This window comes from Euphorbia lathyris, chromosome 8 (genome assembly GCF_963576675.1).
Source record: "Euphorbia lathyris chromosome 8, ddEupLath1.1, whole genome shotgun sequence".
Lineage (NCBI taxonomy): Eukaryota > Viridiplantae > Streptophyta > Magnoliopsida > Malpighiales > Euphorbiaceae > Euphorbia > Euphorbia lathyris.
The window spans coordinates 82603034-82623545 of record NC_088917.1 but is presented as its reverse complement, the minus strand read 5'-3'; positions in this window follow the sequence as shown (position 1 = coordinate 82623545).

The following is a 20512-nucleotide window of genomic DNA, read 5'->3' as shown; positions in this document are numbered from 1 at the left end:
GGAATATACCCTAAACAATGAAAGAAGAAGTAGATCCATATACCTGCCATGACAATGAGAAGGCCCAAGATCTTCAATCTTCTGAGTGATAGCATAAATCAATTGCTTAAGAATCTCCAGAGTAATTGAATAGGACCTGACTAGAAGAGAACAGAAAAATAGAAATAAGCACAGAAGTTTGGAGCTAACCATTGTTGTCATTGGAAAGTATTGATGTAACCAACTTCCCATAAACTCAGACTTTGAACCTCGAAGGGTGTGTGGATTTAAATGAATTGAAAGGCTATTTCAACTTGGAACCACTAGAAGTTGAAGTTGCTGAAAAACTTGTAGGAAGCTCAATCACAAACTCAGTTAGAAACTTCTCTGTACGCATGATTGTCTGTCAAACATTTTGTGATAAGATGTGTTAATTGCAGGCTCTTTCTAAAAGGGGTATATATAGCATCTTCTTACCAGGAAATGAGGCTCCAACATGGTTCAATCGTTGAAACTAAGGGAGTATTGTGTTGTTGGAAGTGCCTGAGATTCATGCAGGTTCAGCAATCACTGGAGTTGTTACATATGCTACCTATGCTTGGAAAACCTCTAGCTCTTGCTTCTATGTACCTCTCGCTGCAATCACTAACAAAACCAAAAGTTTTAGGTGGACACATCAACCAAATGTCACTTTCTTTCTAAGAACTATTTGGCTAAACCAAGTCCATTAGAAGGAAATAAGAGAAAAACAGCATTCAAATAAAAAGAATTAATAGATAGTGCAATCTTCTACAGATGCAACCACAAATCCAAAACTGAAGTGCAATCTTCTTTCAGTTACTTCACTGAGATAATCTGTCAATAAAACCTAAAATTTGTAGCTTTACTCTCAAATCCCCCAACCTAAAATTTGTAATGATAATGACTAGAAATAGCAACATAAATGAAGGGTCCTGCTCAGATATGCGAAGTAGGCACACTAAATTGTAGAACATCTATAAAATTCCAACTACTTCCCACTAAAAACAGAGAATGCTCACTATTTCTAAGCTAAAATCATCACTAATTGAAAGATAATTTTCTTCCTGGTAAATGCAGTTCATAGCTAATATCTGAAAACTGCAGTTGCACACCTAAACCGCAAATTCGGTAATAACAAAGAAACAAAAGAACAGAGCGAACAGAAAGAACACGGATGGATGAAGAATAGGCATTCGCATAAACGGATCCAATTTCTCAAATTAATTGGGAAAGTCCAACGTCAAAACTCCAACCTGTATGTTCCCAAGCTTCCTTAGAGATTAATCACATTGCATTCTAGCAATTCTATAGAGTTCACTTTCTCATCACACTCTAACAAACATAATCCATACTAAAAACACTGTAAACAGGCAATGATAATCACTAAATCAACCGAAAAATTTTCATGCTTTTCCTAAACATTTTGGTGCAACATTCAAATTAGCAAGAGTGAAAGCCAAACAGGTTGAAAATCTAAGTCTGAAACCACTCTTTCTAATGTTTCACAATAAATCTGAGTAACTAGTATGGGAGATCATCTTCCTCTCTCCTACTTCAGACAATCCCAGCTCCAAACCAAACAGCCATATAACTATTTATTCTTGACAGACTTTGAACCTCTGCCAAATACCGCTGGTAACACATATCAGAACAGGGAATGAACATCACCAAATCAAACCAACAGAACAAACAACCCATAGATATCTCAAACCAAATAATCCCAACAAACACCCATCTCCAAGCAAAGAAACACAGCAAGCATCACAAACTCAAGCATCTCAACTGCAGCAACGGAGTGAAAATCACAAAACCCAAAAAAAAACGAGTCGGGAGAAAGAGAGAACAAAAGAGCTACAAACTTTAAAAACTCACCCTTGCATGCAGGTTTAGACCGATTGAACCTCCTTAGGAACTCGGAGATTCTCATCGGAGGCGAGAGCAGCCGCTGTTCTCGAATTGATCCGATGAGACCCAAAACGTCTGTAACAATCGGAAACCGTAAAAGACGGTTAAGAGAGAGAGCCAAGTAGAGAGTAAATGAGAGTGAAATCAGGGAGAAAAGGAATCGAAATCCATGGAGCCAGGAAGAGAATTGATCGCCATATCAACGGTATTCATATCACTGTCCACATCGCTAAGGTCTCTGTTTGCCCTAAATCAATTTTCTGTTAGACGATTTCTGAATTTGTTGAGGATGACGAGCTATCGGTCAGATTGAAAGAAGCTAAAAATTGAGGGAAATCGAACTAAAGATTGGGAGAATGTGAGAATGTGAGAAATCGAAGGTAGAAGATGAGAAATTCAGAACTAAGTGAGCGGCGTGTTGAGAGGGAATGTTCCCATCTCTTTTGATTAGGGTAAAATTGCAATTGTTGAGTGAAAATTTTTAGAGGGAAAGTTTGGCATATAAGCGGGAGATGAAAGGGGGAAATTTGGGGGACTTTTGGGGGCAAATTTAGGTATTTTGTTTTATTCTTTATTTTTTTATTAATATTTTGAGTGATAATTTAGTAATAAAAATTAAACTAGTTTTTTTTTTATAATTTTCAAATAAATATTTTGTTTGTATGTCGTTGGTATGTTCTTTATACTAAACGACATGTCATTTCCACATAATGTAACTTATGTCGTATGTAAGTCGTTTGTATTTTCTCGGTATTTTCTTCTATTGTGTTGATTGAATAATTTAGTATGTAACTTGTAAGTATGTTATCGCTATTATCAACGACATTTGTGTCGTTGGTAAAATGTCGTTGGTATGCTGTAATTTTCTTGTAGTGGGAGAGACATTCTGCCGGACTGACCGAAGACAGAAGATACTTAAATCTGATTGGCCAAGTGCACTGAGCAGGACTGAGTGACAACGACATGAAGCCGTTTTCCCTCCAACGGTTATTTCGAAATTCGAAATAACGGATGCCTCAAGTGTCACTATAAATAGGCCCTTCAGTTGCTTCATTCGATGCAGATCTTCAACTAGCCACGCTGACCAAATTTACACTTGAAGTTCTGTGAGAAAAGGCAAAGCAAATACTTACACCAAATTCTATATCTTTCGTGTAAAAGTCTAGAGTGATTATTCAATCATCTAAGGTGTCTTAGCAATTGTTGTTTAGGACAAATCTTTATCATTTCTAGAGATTAGAAAGGAGAGGCTGAGTACTCGGTTATAGTACTCAGCGAGAGATTAGGAGTGAGTAGAGGTATAGAGGAAGGTACTCTTGTTATACTCAGCTTCTAAATTGTAAAAGGTTTGATGCTCTACCGTTAAAGAGCTCAGTAGAGAATTCGAAAGCTCGGAACATGTTCCGGGGACAGGACGTAGGCTTAGAGGCCGAACCTGGATAAATCTGCCGAGTAACATCTTTCTAACCTTAATCTCCTTAATATATATATTGCTTGCTTAAACAAAACTGACCAAGTAAAGAGGTCACGCTGAGTTGTGTGTATTGAGTATCTGAGTTCAGGAATAGACTCAAGTGCTATCTCCTGACTCAAAGAAAGAAGCTGACTTAGTCACCAGTTGACTAAGCTAGTGTCTTAATTTACTCAGCGCGCTGTGTAATCCTTTTTCAAAGAAAAAGAAGTCAGCCTTAACGTATTAATTATTTAAATAGTTCCTATCCCCCCCCCCCTTGGAACTAACTTGTTACGTTATAAGGAACCAACAAGTGGTATCAGAGCCTAAAAGCTCACTGTACAAGGTTTAACTACCTTGAGCTGATCCCCACTATGGCTGAAAACAGCACTCGGTTTCTCCCAGGAAATCTGACAACTCAGATTCTACCTGAGGGTCTGTCCATAACTCGGCCTCCCTTATTCTTCGGGTCTAACTATACCTTCTGGAAGAATAGGATGAAAAATTTCATTCAGGCTACAAACATGAGTGCATGGCTATCTATAGTCCAAGGCCCGTTTGTTCCTGTTGAAACTGTTGATGGCCAAACGGTTGTTAAAGCTGAGTCCAAATGGACAGAAGATGATCTCAAAAAGCTACAAAATCATGCTTCGGCTATAAACATGCTTCACTGTGCGCTAGATGCTGCAGAATACAACAAGATTTCAGGTTGTGAGTCAGCGCAGCAGATCTGGAAGAAGCTGGAGGTCACCTACGAAGGAACCAACAAGGTGAAAGAATCCAAGGTGAATCAGCATATGAGATTGTACGAGCTGTTCAAAATGAACGATGATGAAGGGATCTCAGACATGAATGCAAGATTCACAAACATCATCAACGAGCTCAAGAGACTTGGAAAGATCTTCACTGAGGAAGAACAAGTCAAGAAGATTCTCAGGAGTCTTCCTAAAAGCTGGCAAGCAAAGAAGACCGCTGATGAGGAAGCTCAAGACTTAACCACCTATAAGTATGATGAACTCATCGGCTCACTGCTGGCCCATGAGATCTCGATGAAGAATTTCGAGGTGAAGGAAAAGTCTGAAGACAAGAAGCAAAAGTCTCTTGTCATGAAAGCTGACTCCACTGATGGGAGCTCAACAGACGATGAAGAGATGGCTATGTTTACCAGAAAGATGAAAAGGCTATTCAAAAAGAATGACAAATATTCTAAGAAGCCTTATAAGAAGTTTGACAAGTACAAAGCTGACCCCAGCGACAGCAAGTACAAGAAAGACAGCTCAAAGCCCATAACTTGCTTTGAATGTCATCAAACTAGCCATATCAAGTCAAGCTGGCCCTCGCTGAGGAAAGAAAGAAAGAACGGCAAGAAGGCAATGGTGGCAACCTGGAGTGATAGTGATGATTCATCATCATCTGAAGCTAATGCCATTGAGTCAGCAAAGATTTGTTTCATGGCTGACGATCTTGCTGAGCCATGTGTTTCTGAGCATGCTAACCCTTCCATTGCATCTGACGATGAGGAACATTCAACTGAGGTAATATCACTACCCTTGCTCAGAAATGAAATGATTAATGCCCTGAGTGACCTCTACACACTTGTCAAAAAGTGTAATAAAAAGGTTAGAGCACTCAGCAGGCGATGTGACGAAGTTGAGGAGGTCAAACTGAGTGACCTTCGATATCTTCTTCAGGACAACTCAGATTTGCATAGTAACATTGGAATTATGCAAAAGCTTGTCTCTGAGGTCCAATCAGATTCTAAGAAACTGAGAAAGGACATCACATCTATTCAGAACCAACTAAAGGTTCCAAACAAAAGAAATATTCCTCTGAATACACAGTACCGAAGTACTGGTCAGCAGAGATGGAATCCTCAGCGGAATGTCCAGTGTGACTTCTGTGGGAAGAAAGGACACACCATAAAGGTGTGCTGGCATGCTCAGCACTAGGGTGCTGACCAGTCAGTGAGATATCCTAAATGGAAAGTCAGCTGTGACTTCTGTGGAAAGAATGGTCATACTATCCAAGTATGTCGCCATAAAATAAAATATGATGCTTTACCTGTTGAACCTAACAAGCCAGGACCCAAAAAGAATTGGGTACCTAAAAGCAACTAGTTACATTGCAGGTAAGTCTGAGGTGTGCTGAGAAGTAAAAAATGTGGTATATTGACAGCGCATGCTCGAGGCATATGACTGGTGATGAAACTCAGTTCATCACATTTGAGCGTAAACGAGGAGGAAGCGTAAGTTTTGGAGACAACAAAAAGGGTAAGATAGTAGGGTCAGGAACCGTTGGAGGTAATCCTACTATTGAGTCTGTCTCCCTAGTCAGCGGACTCAAATATAACTTACTCAGCGTAGCTCAGCTATGTGATAATGGGAGAAAAGTTATATTTGATGACACTGGATGTAAAATATTCGAGGGTAAGACTAATGAGTTAATTTTAACTGCCCCTCGCATTGATAATGTCTTCATGCTGAACTTAGAGAAAAAGTTTTCAAAAACTGTATGCTTAGTATCAAAGGAAGAAAATTCCTGGCTATGGCACAGGAGACTTGGTCATGTAAGCATGGACCTCCTGGCCAAATTAGCAAGAAAGCAATTGGTTGAGGGACTGCCAGAACTTAAATTTGAAAAAGATCAATTATGCCACACTTGCCAAGCTGGAAAACAAACCAAACAATCCTTTCATAGTAAAAACATTGTCTCAACTAAGCATCCATTAGAGTTACTACACTTGGATCTCTTCGGTCCAATCCAGCCACTGAGCTTGGGTGGAAGAAGAATTTCCTTGGTCATTGTAGATGACTTTTCTCGGTACACTTGGATCATCTTGCTCAGCAGCAAGGATGAAACCTTTGGGAAATTTTCAAATCTGGTAAGAAAACTTGAAAATGATAAAGACCTTAAGTTAGCTCACATCCGAAGTGATAATGGTGGAGAATTCAAGAACCAACAGTTTGTTGAATTCTGTGAAACCAATGGCATTGACCATAATTTATCTGCTCCTAGAACGTCTCAACAAAATGGGGTTGTTGAAAGGAAGAACAGAACCTTAGTTGAAATAGCCAGGACAATGCTGAGTGAGCATAGGCTTCCAAAGTACTTTTGGGGAGAAGCTGTCAACACAGCGTGCTATATTCTTAATAGGGCTCTTGTTAGACCTATACTAAAGAAAACCCCCTACGAACTTTGGAAAGGACGAAAGCCCAATATTGGTTACTTTCGTGCCTTTGGCTGTAAATGTTTTATATTGAATACCAAAGATAGCCTAGCTAAGGTTGACTCAAAAGCTGATGAAGCTATCTTTTTAGGCTACTCAACAAACAGCAAAGCATACAGAGTTTTCAATAAGCGAACTCAAGTCTTAGAAGAGTCAGTACATGTTGAGTTCGATGAAACTAACCCTGCAGGAAGATACAAGCTGCTAACTGAAGATGATCCACACTCAGCACCTGCTGACAAAGAAGCTGCTGATGAGTCATTTCCTCAAGGGCTGACCAAAGGTAAAGGTGAATCTCAAATTGTTTTCACTGACCAATCTAAACCTGCAGAGATTATTGAAACACAACTAGCACCAGACATTAATCTACCAAAGGAGATCAGAATACCAAGAGGACACTCAGAGAGTGCCATTCTTGATGATGCTGAGAATACCCTGATGACAAGAAATCAACTCAGGAGATACCTACCAGCGCAAGACATCAATTCATCAAAGGAGATCAAGATACCAAGAGGACACTCGGAGAATGTCATCCTTGACACAGCTGGGAATACCCTGATGATGAGAAGTCAACTCAGGAAGTACCTCAGCAACGTAGCATTCGTCTCAGTTCAGGAACCAAAGAACTTCGCTGATGCTGAGCACGATGAATTCTGGATGAGCGCAATGCAAGAGGAACTTGATCAATTCAGAAGAAACGATGTATGGGAGTTAGTGCCACATCCAAGGAGTCAGAAGACCATTGGAACAAGATGGGTCTTCCGAAACAAGCTAGATGAACAAGGAAATGTAGTCAGGAACAAAGCAAGACTTGTAGCTCAGGGCTACAGTCAGCAAGAAGGTATTGACTACGGTGAGAACTTTGCCCCAGTGGCAAGGCTAGAGGCTATTAGAATTCTATGCGCTTATGCAAGTTATATGAACTTTAAACTGTTTCAAATGGATGTTAAGAGTGCATTCCTTAATGGAGTTATAAACGAGGAAGTTTATGTTAATCAGCCTCTAGGGTTTGAGGATCCTAAATTCCCAAACCATGTTTATAAACTCAAAAAGGCTTTGTACGGCCTCAAGCAAGCACCATGTGCTTGGTATGAGAGGCTGACCAGTTTCCTGCTGACTAGAAATTATGTCAGAGGCAAAGCTGATACAACCTTATTCATTAAGAGAAAGGGTAAAGACACCCTGCTGGCTCAAATATATGTTGATGATATTATTTTCGGTGCCACTAATGAGTCAATGTGCAAGGAATTTAGCAAGCAAATGCAGACTGAGTTTGAAATGTCAATGATGGGAGAACTCAACTTCTTCCTTGGACTTCAAATCAAACAAGGGAAAAATGGCATCTTCATCAATCAAGCTAAATATGCCAAGGAGATATTGAAGAAATATGATCTTGAAAATTGCAAGCCAATATCCACTCCTATGGGCACTAACACTGTCCTTTGTGCTGACGAGAATGGTAAGTCAGTAGATAGCAAATTGTATCGAGGTATGATAGGCTCTCTACTTTACTTAACAGCGAGTAGACCGGATATTCAGTTCTCAGTATGCTACTGTGCTAGATATCAATCTAACCCTAAGGAATCTCATTATATAGCTATAAAAAGAATCCTTAGATATTTGCAAAGCTCAGTGAACTCAGGTTTATGGTATCCCAACACTCATGATTTTACACTCATTGGATACACTGACGCTGACTATGGACGAGACAAGCTTGAACGAAAAAGCACCTCTGGAGGATGCCACTTCCTAGGAAGCTGTCTTGTATCCTGGTTCAGCAAGAAGCAGGTGTCAGTAGCCCTGTCTACCACTGAAGCTGAGTACATTGCTACTGGACACTGTGTTGCTCAAGTCCTATGGATTAAGCAACAGCTTGAAGACTATGGTGTTCAAACAAAGACAATTGAGGTCAAATGTGACAACAAAAGTGCAATTGATCTATCAAAGAACCCAATTCAGCACAGCAGGATGAAGCATGTCAGCATCAGACATCACTTCATTAGAGACCATGTACTCAAAGGTGAGATCAAGCTGACCTATGTCCCAACGGATGAGCAGCTTGCAGATATCTTCACGAAGCCACTGGCTCGTGAGCAGTTCAGCATACTGAGAGAAGCCATTGGTATGTTTAATCCTCTTCAGTAAATTCCAGTTCTTAATATATATTTATGCTGAGTGAATTACCATGCTGAATGCTGTTACTTGCTGAGTGGATAAATGTATGCTGTGTTTTATGATAAATGAATGAATATTACATGCTGAGCAAGTATGCACACTGAGTGGTCATCTCAAGCTGAGCAACCAATCACTTAAACTATCTGTTTGCGTAAAGCTGACTAACTCAGAATATAGAACAATTAGGATTCTAACGCCGAGTAAAAGACACTTTGCACTTATTGCTAAAGCACACGAATAGCCACCTAGGATGACATCTGCGCCGAATGTGTCATAAATGTCAGGATCCTTGTCGATTGAATATCCCAAGGACAAACTTGACACATGGATTCGATAAGATCCACCTCTCACCTCCATAAATAGTGGGCAAATCCCCACTTTGATTTCTTTACGCTTACAAAGTTTTCTAAATCTCATATTCTCTCTCTAAGAAATCCCAAACTTCTCTGCGAAAATGACTAAGGTCTCTCTCAACATCTCCGGTGTCGTTCACCCCCAAAACTCCTCCGATGCAATCCCTAAGTCTCCAACCCAGCATGAACAAACCAAGGCTATCACACCGAGTAAGAAAGATCAGACTGACCAAAGTAACTCTTCCAAGGCGAAGAAACCTAAGCAACGAACCTACACCAAGGTCTATGAGAACGTCAGGGAATATAAGATTGACTACTCAAGGTGGTTCTCAAAAGATTTTGTGGAAAAAGAGAAACCATTCTGTGAGTGGATTTCAAAGAATGGCTGGACTGAGCTGTTCTCCATAAGCTACAATACCTACCCTGACCTAGTAAGGGAATTCTACCACAACTTGTGTGTCGCTGATGATAACCAGGACCACTTAGCCACCAAGGTGAAGGACAAAACCATCTTCATCAATCCCACCTACCTAGCCAGCCTTCTGAAGCTTAAGAATGAAGGACCCATTCTTAGGAAGTCTGGAGATCAGGACATTACTGGGTACTCCACTACGTTCTGTAAACCGACTGGCCATTCTGGAGAAATCTCCAGTTCCTCAATGGGCCAGCACCAAAAGATGGCACACTACCTGCTGACCAATTATATCTTTCCAAAGATAAATTGCACAAGCTCAGCAACAAACTTTGAGCAATGCTTCATATGGCATATGCTGACATACAAGCCCATCAACGTGCCAGTATTCTTGATTGCCGGCTTTCAAAGGAGCACTGGCACTCTAAGGTTGGGTTCACTCATTACCAAAATCCTTCTTGATCACCGAGTAGACCTAACAAAGGAAACCAAAGCCAAAGGATCAGAGATTACTGCTGCTGCCCTATTTGCTTTAAAATTTAATCAACCAATCAAGAAAGCAAAAGGAGCTGCTGACCCAAACGCTGAGAAGACAGTAATTACAAAGGGCATTAGAACAAACGTTCCGGCTACCCACAAAAGGAAAGTTGTTGGGACTCCTTCAAAAGATGCTGAGTCTCCGGCTAAGAAGCTGAAGTCAGCTGCTCAACAAGGTCAGGAGAAACCTAAGTCAGCTGAGAAGAGAAGCATGCAAGATGAGCCTGATACAGAAGAAAGAATGGATGCTGATGAACAACCTCTGAAGAAGAAGAAGTCTTCAGAGCTGACCCATATTGATGCTGTCCCCACTGACTTCATTGTTCCTGGTGATTCTCACTTCACACAATGTCAGGGAACTGAAGCTGAGCATCAAAAAGATGATGTGCAACTGGATGATCAGTTCATCACACAGCTTGAAGAAAAGCTAGAAGAAAATGAAGAAGAAGAAGAAAGTGGTCAGGATGATACTGAGGAAACTGCCAGTGAAGAGGAAAATGCTGACCCAACTAATACTGAGTTGGCTGCAGATGAAGAACAAGAACAAACTGACCAGCTCAATGCTGATCAAGAAGCAATTTCTCCTCCTTACTCAGTAGAGTCTATCCCAGCTGACACTACACCTCCTCGAAGAAGAAGACTAGTAAAGGCAAGTCAGACAACTGTCATTGACCTTCCTGTCCAGAAGCCGACCAAAGACCCTTCTACACTTAAGCTAAAAATTTTCCGCAAACAAACTTCTTCTTCTCTGACAGCTTCTCTTGAAAAGCAAGCCTCTGTTTCTTCACTACCAGAACAAGCCGACTTGAATGCTTCTGCCAACCCTACAAGCCAAACCGAGCAAGTTCTCACTAATGTTGCTGCTCCAAGCACTGTGCTGACTCAGGAAATTCTTGCCCCTGTCAGCACTGAACCCATTCAGCCTACTTCTGCACCAACAATCATTCCTGCCGATCAATCATCTCTACAAGAGAACCAAGTGTAGATTGAAAACCCCCTTCCAGTCACTGACCGTGTCGTCCCGGAGAACAATTCGACTCCTCCATCAACTGGTCACACTGAGGAAACTAGGCAACCTGATGAAGGATCACTCAGCTATCTACATGCCACCGAGTTTGGTAGACAAATCATCAACTCGGTGCAGTCATTAATCCAAAATCTTCATCAACCTGCTGAACCTACTGCTGGGTCTACCAACAATGAGTCAACTCAGCTGTCCCAAGTCACTCAGCTTTTAAATGAAGTTAAAGGACTGAAGGATCTGCTAAGTGTTATGCTCTCCATTCAATCACAACAGCCCAAGCAGGACTCAATAACAAAGCTGGTTGAGCTCCAACTGACAATGGTACAACATCTCAACACTCTTCAGGGACAATTTCAGACATTGTCAGCTGCGAACACTCAATATGCAACTTCTGCTGAAGTTAAGATGCTCTTTGCCCAGCTTCATACTGAGCAAAACAAGACCAACGATCAGCTAGCTTCCTACTCTCAATGTTCGGTGGAGCAAATTAGCGAAGCCATTCGTTTGCTGAACTTGAATAAGCAAGAGATGGACACTGACCAAATGAAGTAGAATGAGATACTGGTCACTACCCAAAAGACTTTCACCCATGTGCGTCACTACAATATCCAGCGTCAATATTATGACTCAGCCTTGCTGAAGACATTTCATCAAGTTTTTGCTGCACTGTCAGATACAATTACTTGGGTGGGTAAGTCTCAAGCCTACATCCTGAGCATGCTCAGCGTAGCTGAACTCAGTATACCTCAAGAAGTCTTGGATGATGGCGTTGCTGTCTTCGACGGCATCAATGAAAGTGCCGACAAGCTTAAGGAGTTGTCCGCCTCACTGACCAACGCGGTCTTAACCGACTCCTTTAGGATTCCTCCTCCTCTTGATGCTGACAAAATGGGGGAGAAAGAACAAGCTAGAACTCAGCAGGAGGCTACTAGAAGTAGTCAGCCTAAGCATAAGAAGAAGAAATAGAAATAGGCTTATGTTCTTTTTTTTTTTTTGCTTATCATTTTGTTGTATATGCTGACTACTTTATTTCAATACAATACTTGCATCCTTTATCCAAACCTGAGTTATTTTATATGATGTTGTGTATTATGTTATTATGTTATTATGTATCTTCAAATACATCAACTGTGTTTACTGCTTAAAATACTTGTTGATTGTATGCTATGCTGATAAAATGTTTGACATTATTCTGGATGTTTATTAAACACTGTCTTATAAGACCCATTGAACAATAAAACACTCAGCGCTCTCTGAATGTTAAATCTTCCGCTTCACACTGAGTAAAATAGAATATGTTCCCTGAACTGACCTATATCTGAAAACTGACCTTAGACTTACTCGATTAAACCTTAAAATGTTACGAGTAAAACTAAGTCAGTAGCTCAACCCTGACGGGGGAGACTGCTAAGTAATATTAGGACAACTATCATGGGGGAGCTCAACACTGAGTTCTTCGCTGAATAGTTTTGCCAACATCAAAATGGGGGAGTTTGTTGAAACACCTTTCCACATGATTTTGATTTGACAAAATTATTTAAGTAAAATTAAACATATTCTAAAACACTAAGTTTAAATGCTTTGATTTATTACACTAATGTGTTTGTTCAATGTTGAGTTAAATTGTTTATAAGACATAAAGACTAAAAGGCTTAAAGCCCAATACGGAAGTCAAAGCCCAAGTCAAACAGATCAAGACCACTCGGCCCGTGTGTGCAAAACGTTGTCGTTGTGTACAAAACGTAGCTCAGCGAAAGAAGGATCGAGAAGATCTTCGTTGAACAACTTTGGAACGAAGCTGCTGAGTTGTATCGACAAGAAGTACAAGACAGCAGCTGAGCAAAAACAACTTCCAGACAAAGTATTTCTACTTTGGGTAAAGTTCAGAAGACAGAGAAAGCTGTCTAGTTGACCTTACCATAAATGGAGAGACATTCTGCCGGACTGACCGAAGATAGAAGATACTTAAATCTGATTGGCCAAGTGCACTGAGCAGGACTGAGTGACAACGATATGAAGCCGTTTTCCCTCCAACGGTTATTTCGAAATTCGAAATAACGGATGCCTCAAGTGTCACTATAAATAGGCCATTCAGTTGCTTCATTCGATGCAGATCTTCAACTAGCCATTACGCTGACCAAATTTACAGTTGAAGTTCTGTGAGAAAAAGCAAAGCAAATACTTACACCAAATTCTATATCTTTCGTGTAAAAGTCTAGAGTGATTATTCAATCATCTAAGGTGTCTTAGCAATTGTTGTTTAGGACAAATCTTTATCATTTCTAGAGATTAGAAAGGAGAGGCTGAGTACTCGGTTATAGTACTCAGCGAGAGATTAGGAGTGAGTAGAGGTATAGAGGAAGGTACTCTTGTTATACTCAGCTTCTAAATTGTAAAAGGTTTGATGCTCTACCGTTAAAGAGCTCAGTAGAGAATTCGAAAGCTCGGAACATGTTCCGGGGACAGGACGTAGGCTTAAAGGCCGAACCTGGATAAATCTGCCGAGTAACATCTTTCTAACCTTAATCTCCTTAATATATATATTGCTTGCTTAAACAAAACTGACCAAGTAAAGAGGTCACGCTGAGTTGTGTGTATTGAGTATCTGAGTTCAGGAATAGACTCAAGTGCTATCTCCTGACTCAAAGAAAGAAGCTGACTTAGTCACCAGTTGACTAAGCTAGTGTCTTAATTTACTCAGAGCGCTGTGTAATCCTTTTTCAAAGAAAAAGAAGTCAGCCTTAACGTATTAATTATTTAAATAGTTCCTATCCCCCCCTTGGAACTAACTTGTTACGTTATAAGGGACCAACATATCTATCCGTTCTTGGTTGGACAAGATTTTCTAGTATGCGTTTTCCTAGTATTAAATCGCATATTATTGAATTTTTGGTTACTCTAACCTATGACAAGAAGAAAGGAATTATCTCTTTTCGGAATAATGGAGTTCGTTTTGACGTTGGGTATGCGGCTATGAACCGATGGTTTGGACTTCCTACTCGGAATTTTTATTCCAAACCAAAGACTTTTAATTCACACATGGTTTGGCAATCTTTAACCGGTTTAGATGTTTTTAATCCAAAGAATACATCTAGTAAACTACTTAAGGATGATTGTATCTTCTTCTTTCATAAGTTTTTATCATTTTCCTTATTTGGTCGGGTTGAAAGTTCAAAGGTGCAAGTTCGTGATTTGTTTGTGTTGGATAGTATTTTTAAGGGTTTGACCATTGATAGTATTGAGATGATATTTACTAATTTAGTTCGAGCTTCCAAGTCCCACAATAAGCAAGTACCAATGGGTAATTTAATTACCGGCATTGTTTTGGGTGCTCGGGGTGAATTAGTGGATTATCAAAATATGCCTCATGTTGGTTTACCTTCCTTGGATCTCACGGCACTTCAAAGGGCCAATTTATTGAAGAACATGGGACCGCCCGCCTTTATCTCTTATGAAGCTCGTACAAGACGTGTTTTTGCTACCATGGGTAGTGAAGCTTCAAGTTCTCAAGGTTTGGGTGCCCAAGATGATGATGAGGAAGATGAAGAGGACTTTGATGACGAGGAGGAGGAGGAGGAGCATGTTGATGCCAATGCACAAGAGCAAGCAAATGAAGAACCAAATGTTGATGAACAAGTTGGATGGCAACATGTTTTGCAACAAATGAACGAGTTGGATGGCAACATGTTTTGCACCAATGAAGACATGGTCCAAATTAAGTGTGGGAGGAGATATTTCATATTCGTTTTAATTTTAAGTACGAATGAATGCAACGAATGAGAATGAATGCTATTTATTTAAATATAAATGCATATTGTTATTCAATTTTAAGTAAAATATAATATGTAACATTTTGCAAAATCAATTGCAACATTTTTTTATATGTGCAACATTTTTCAAAAATAATGGCAATTTTTCATAAACGTAAAATTTTTGTTAACTATATTTTTCATATGTTTCAAACACTTTAACTCTCAAAATAATGTTAAGCATATTTTAAGGTTATCATTATTGATAGAAATAATATTTCTATACGGGCAATATTTTTACAAATATTTTTACAAATCTCCGATACGATTTTATCAAAAACATCTCGAGTAAATGTATATAAGTAAAATTTCTTTAGTTTTAAATCTCTATTTTACATCATGAATTCATGATAAATATAAATCTTATATTCAATTTTCAATTAGGTTTATAGACATAAATCAAACTAACAACTTTAGCTTTTTAGCTCGATATTATTTTTCGTCTTACATTAAAAACCAATTGAAGGCTTTAAGGAAACTTTAGCCATAATACATGTTGAATTTCAAGTCAATATAGGATGAATGTGCTATTTTTCTTTTCCCAATTTATAATTTTTATTTTATAATTCGTGTTAATTAAATCAAGTAGTCGTATTCTTAACTTTTGGCCACGATTGAGACCAACCTTATCACAATCGAGGTATAAAAGGGAAGAACATTAAGTACCGTTTACTTTTGGCCACGATTGCGACCACCCTTATCACGGTTGAGGTATGAAAGGAACGTTAGAAATTAAAGCAAAATTAAACGTGTTTAAAGTTTTAAGTAACGATTGCGTCCACCCATGGCATGGTCGGTACCTCTTAAACGAACACAAAAGCAAATTAATTCATATAAAGTCACGGACGAGACCACCCTTATCACGGGCGTGACTAAGCAAATATATTAAACCCAAGTCCTTAATAAATCTATATTTGTAATAGTTTAGGTTTGGGAAAGGAAATTTTGTGCTTTTAATTGCCTTGAGACGAACGATTCGGAAACATGCGTGCTTACACCATCCCGAATACTTCAATATAAAAATTGAAATACAAGACGAATAATATATCTCTTTTACACTAGCTAGTTTGATACTTTGCGTATAAATTTACCATGAAAAGTTTATCTTTCGGTTTAACTAATTTAAAAAGGAAATTATGGATATATGTTCTATTTACAAAGAGATTGATTAAAGAATAAATTCAGTGAAATTTTGCTCGGGACTAGCAAAAGCTTAAGTGTGGGAGTTTGTTAAGCCCAAAATATACATAAAATATCATATATAAATACGTTAAATTTACATTGAAATCGTGCTAATTATATTCATTTGGAATACTTTTACGTCTTTATTTACTTCTTTGATGCAAGGTACTTAATTATTTGGTTAAATCCAAATAGGAGCTAAAACGGAGCTAAAATGGAGGAAAAACCTAAAAAACGTACCGAGAATACGTATCAGTCAGAAGAACGCTCAAGGAGGACAAGAAGCAGTCGAGAGACGGGGAGACAAGTCCCTGTCGCGACTGAGATTTTCATAATCTCAGTCGCGACTTACGAAAGCCATCATGAAAAAGAACGGAATCTTCAACTCGCCCCTGCACCCCTTGTCGCGACTGAGATTTTCAGAATTTCAGTCGTGACAGCGAAGCATTCTGCACATATTTCACATGTTTTAATCCGAGAAACGCGTCTGTTCGTTTGGATAAAAGCGACCCTTCACCAACGGACACGACCCATCATTTACAACCCTTCAACAACTATAAATAAGTGATCCATTTCAGAAATTAATGTTGTTGGTTAAGTTAGAAAAGTTAGAGAAGAGAGTTATTATGTTGAGTTTCTGATTCAGAAAAGAATCAGAAAGTTAGATTTCATTTCTGTAAACAAACTTGATGTAGACAAGTTGTTATTAGATTAGTTATAAACACAGTATTAGTTTAGTTTCAAAGGTTGATCAGAGACAAGTTTTCATTCTGGTAGCGGACTAACCAGTCTCTATTCCGAAGATTCAGCGAGAAGAATTAACGGCTGAAGCGCACAGGGTCCGACAAACCTACGGAGTTTGAGGGAAAGATTGACAACCCGGATCTCAAAGTTTTCGTCGCAATGCTTTCCATGTTTCTACTTCTCTGTTAACTTGTGAAGATTCACATTTCATTAATGATATATTTATTTTATTCAATACATTCTTTCTGTTGTTATTTTGATATTGTTCTGACAAAATGATTTTCAAAATGATAAATTGGTGTTTTTATTAAAACGTTCTATTCCATCTTATTCTTATAAGAACTTTGTTGAACACTTGACAGAATTAGTTTTTACGGATGATATGATCGCTGATCGCGGCTTATCGGATATAAAATACTAATCTGATTAAGGTAGAAATCTGCTCCAAACCAGAGAGATTTCTACGGTTCAAAGCCATTTAATTGAATAAATTCCTATATTATTACATGTCCATAATCTTACCAAAGTTAAAGTTGTTTTCTTTGCTTTATGAAATAAGTTTTATACCTTCTATTTATTTCAATTACGGAAGTATCTGTCTTATAATCAAAATCTCAAGACGGAATTGTTCTCTAAACCCAATATAATATTCTTATCTAATCCTAATTTACCCGAACCAATTCAATCAATTAAAAGATTTTCTTTTGTTAAACCTAAACACGTGAATAAAACTGAATCAAATAAGGTTTTAGTTAAAAAGTTTTCCCTGTGGGTTCGATATCTTTTATTACTACAAGCGTATACCGTGCACTTGCAGAAATCGCTCAACAAAGTACTTTGGAAGCCTATTCTCACTCAGCATTGTTCTGGCTATTTCAACCAAGGTTATATTCTTCCTCTCAACTACCCCATTTTGTTAAGGAGTTCTAAGAGCAGAAAAATTATGGTCAATGCCGCTGGCTTCACAGAATTCATCAAATTGTTGATTTTTGAATTCTCCACCATTATCACTTCGGATGTGAGCTAATTTTAGGTTTTTATCATTTTCAAGTTTTCTAACTAATGTTGAGAACATCTCAAAAGCTTCATCCTTGCTACTCAGCAGGATGACCCAAGTGTACCGAGAAAAGTCATCTACAATGACTAAGGAAAATCTCTTACCACCCAAGCTCAGCGGCTGGACTGGTCCGAAAAGATCCAAGTGTAGTAACTCTAATGGACGCTTGGTTGAGACTACATTTGTACTTTGAAAAGATTTCTTAGTTTGTTTTCCTTACTGACAAGCATTGCATAATTGATCATTCTCAAACCTGAGTTTGGGCAATCCCTCAACTAATTGCTTTATTGCTAATTTGGCAAGGAGGTCCATGCTTACATGACCAAGTCTCTTGTGCCATAGCCAGGAATTATCTTCCTTTGACACTAAGCATATATTCTTTGAAAACTTCTTTTCTAAGTTCAGCATGAAAACATTGTCAACACAATGTGCAGTTAAAATCAACTCATTTGTTTTGCCCTCGAGTATTTTACACTCAGTGGCATCAAATATAACCTTTCTACCGCTGTCACACAGCTGAGCTACACTCAGGAGGTTATATTCGAGTCCTCTAACTAGGGAGACTGACTCAATAGTAGGATTGCCTCCAACAGTTCCTGGCCCTACTATCTTACCCTTTTTTTTGTCTCCAAAACTTACATTTCCACCTCGTTTATGCACAAGTGTGATGAACTGAGTCTCATCACCAGTCATATGCCTTGAGCATGTGCTATCAATATACCATAGCTTTGACTTCTCAGCACACCTCAGGCTTACATGTAATGTAACTAGTTATCTTTAGGTACCCAAGTCTTTTTGGGTCCTTGTTTGTTAGGGTCAGCAGGTGATACATCATACTTAGTTTTATGACGACACACATTGATAGTGTGGCCATTCTTCCCATAGAAGTCACAATAGACCTTCCGTTAAGGATACTTTGCTTGCTGGTCAACACGTTGGTGCTGAGCATGCCAACACACCTTTATGGTGTGTCCTCTTTTTCCACAGAAGTTACATTGACCATTCTGCTGAGTGTTCCATCCCTGCTGACTAGTACCTGAGTACTTAGCGTTCTGATGATGATTTTTCTTAGTTGGAACCTTCAGCTGGTTCTGAATGGATGTGATGTCCTTTCTCAGTTTCTTAGAATCTGATTGAACCTCAGAGATAAACCTATGCATGATTTTTAGATTTTCATCCTGCCTGGTATTGTCCTGGAGAAGATGTCGAAGGTCACTGTTAAGCCCAAAATATACCTAAAATATCATCAATAATTACATCAATATTGTTACGAATTCGTGCTGTTTATATCTATTTAGAAAGCTTTTACTTTCGAATATGTTTCTTTCTTGCAAGGTACATAAATATTTGGTAAATTCCGAATATGAGTAAAAAGAGCTCAAAAATAGAAGAAAAGCCCTACAAAATGAGTCGAAGACGACGAAAATTCATAAACGCCAAGTCGAGGACACGAACGAGAGCTGGAAAACCAAAAATGCTCCGTGCCGCGACCGCGGCTTCCCCTTTTCACGGTCGCGACACGCGTCGCCAGCCATTTTTCCCCTTCGTTTGAAGACCACTTGATGCTCCCCCATTCTGGGTAGTGAATTTAATAATTCTCGGTACGAGCAGGAGATTTGGAAGCCTAGTTACACACTTTCATTTTCGACGGAACGCGATCGTTCGAATGGATAAGAACGTCCCTTCACAAGGTATACGTCTCTCCACAACGGATACGTCTCTTCACAACGGACACGACACTTCAATCAAGACTCTTCAACATCTATAAATAAAGAGTTGATGGAGAGTTAAAAGATATGTGTGATATGTATAGAAGAAAGAAATTAGTGTAGAATTTATGCAGAAATTCCGAATCAAGTGATTCAGAAGTTAGATTTAGATTCTGTAAAAAACAATATGATGTACACACATTGTTTACAAATTAATAACAAATTCAGTAACGTTTAGACATTGTTCCAGTTTAGTTTTCATTTTGATAGTAGACCGACCCAGTCTCTATTACGAAGATTCAACGAGAAGATTGAGTAGAGGATTCGCCCCTGAGCCTGACAAACTCGAACGAAACCCAAGGAAAGGATTGACAACCCGTTCACTTGCACGCCGTCGAAGAATTCAATGCTCCATGTTCTCTGTAAACTTGTATCAATTTATATTTCATCTAATAAAGTCCGTTCTATTCGATAGATTCTTATGCAACACTTTGGTAAATGAGCCGAAGTGGATTGATGCTGGTGTTTTCATTAAAACGTATTTAATTCAAATCTTTACAAGGAAACTTTGTTGAACACTTAAGAAAATTATCATCTCGAAAGAGTTTTAATTTGATTAAGGGCAACTATCCCGAGAGGGTTTTGTCGCGTTCAAAGCCAATTAATTAGAGGTTCCGTCATTTATTTCATCGTTATAATTCATACAAAGTTTAGAGTTGTTTCTTTGCTTAATGCAAACAAATATACCTGTTTACTTTTCTAAAGTACTAAAACGTTCCTGTCTTGCAAATTCATTCTTAAATCAGATATTTTCTAACATCTTCATATTCTAATCTAATTCTCATTCTAGCAATTTCAAAACCAAAACCGATTAAACGATTTTTTCCATATTATAAACCTAAAAGTAAATTTGACCGATTGTAAAT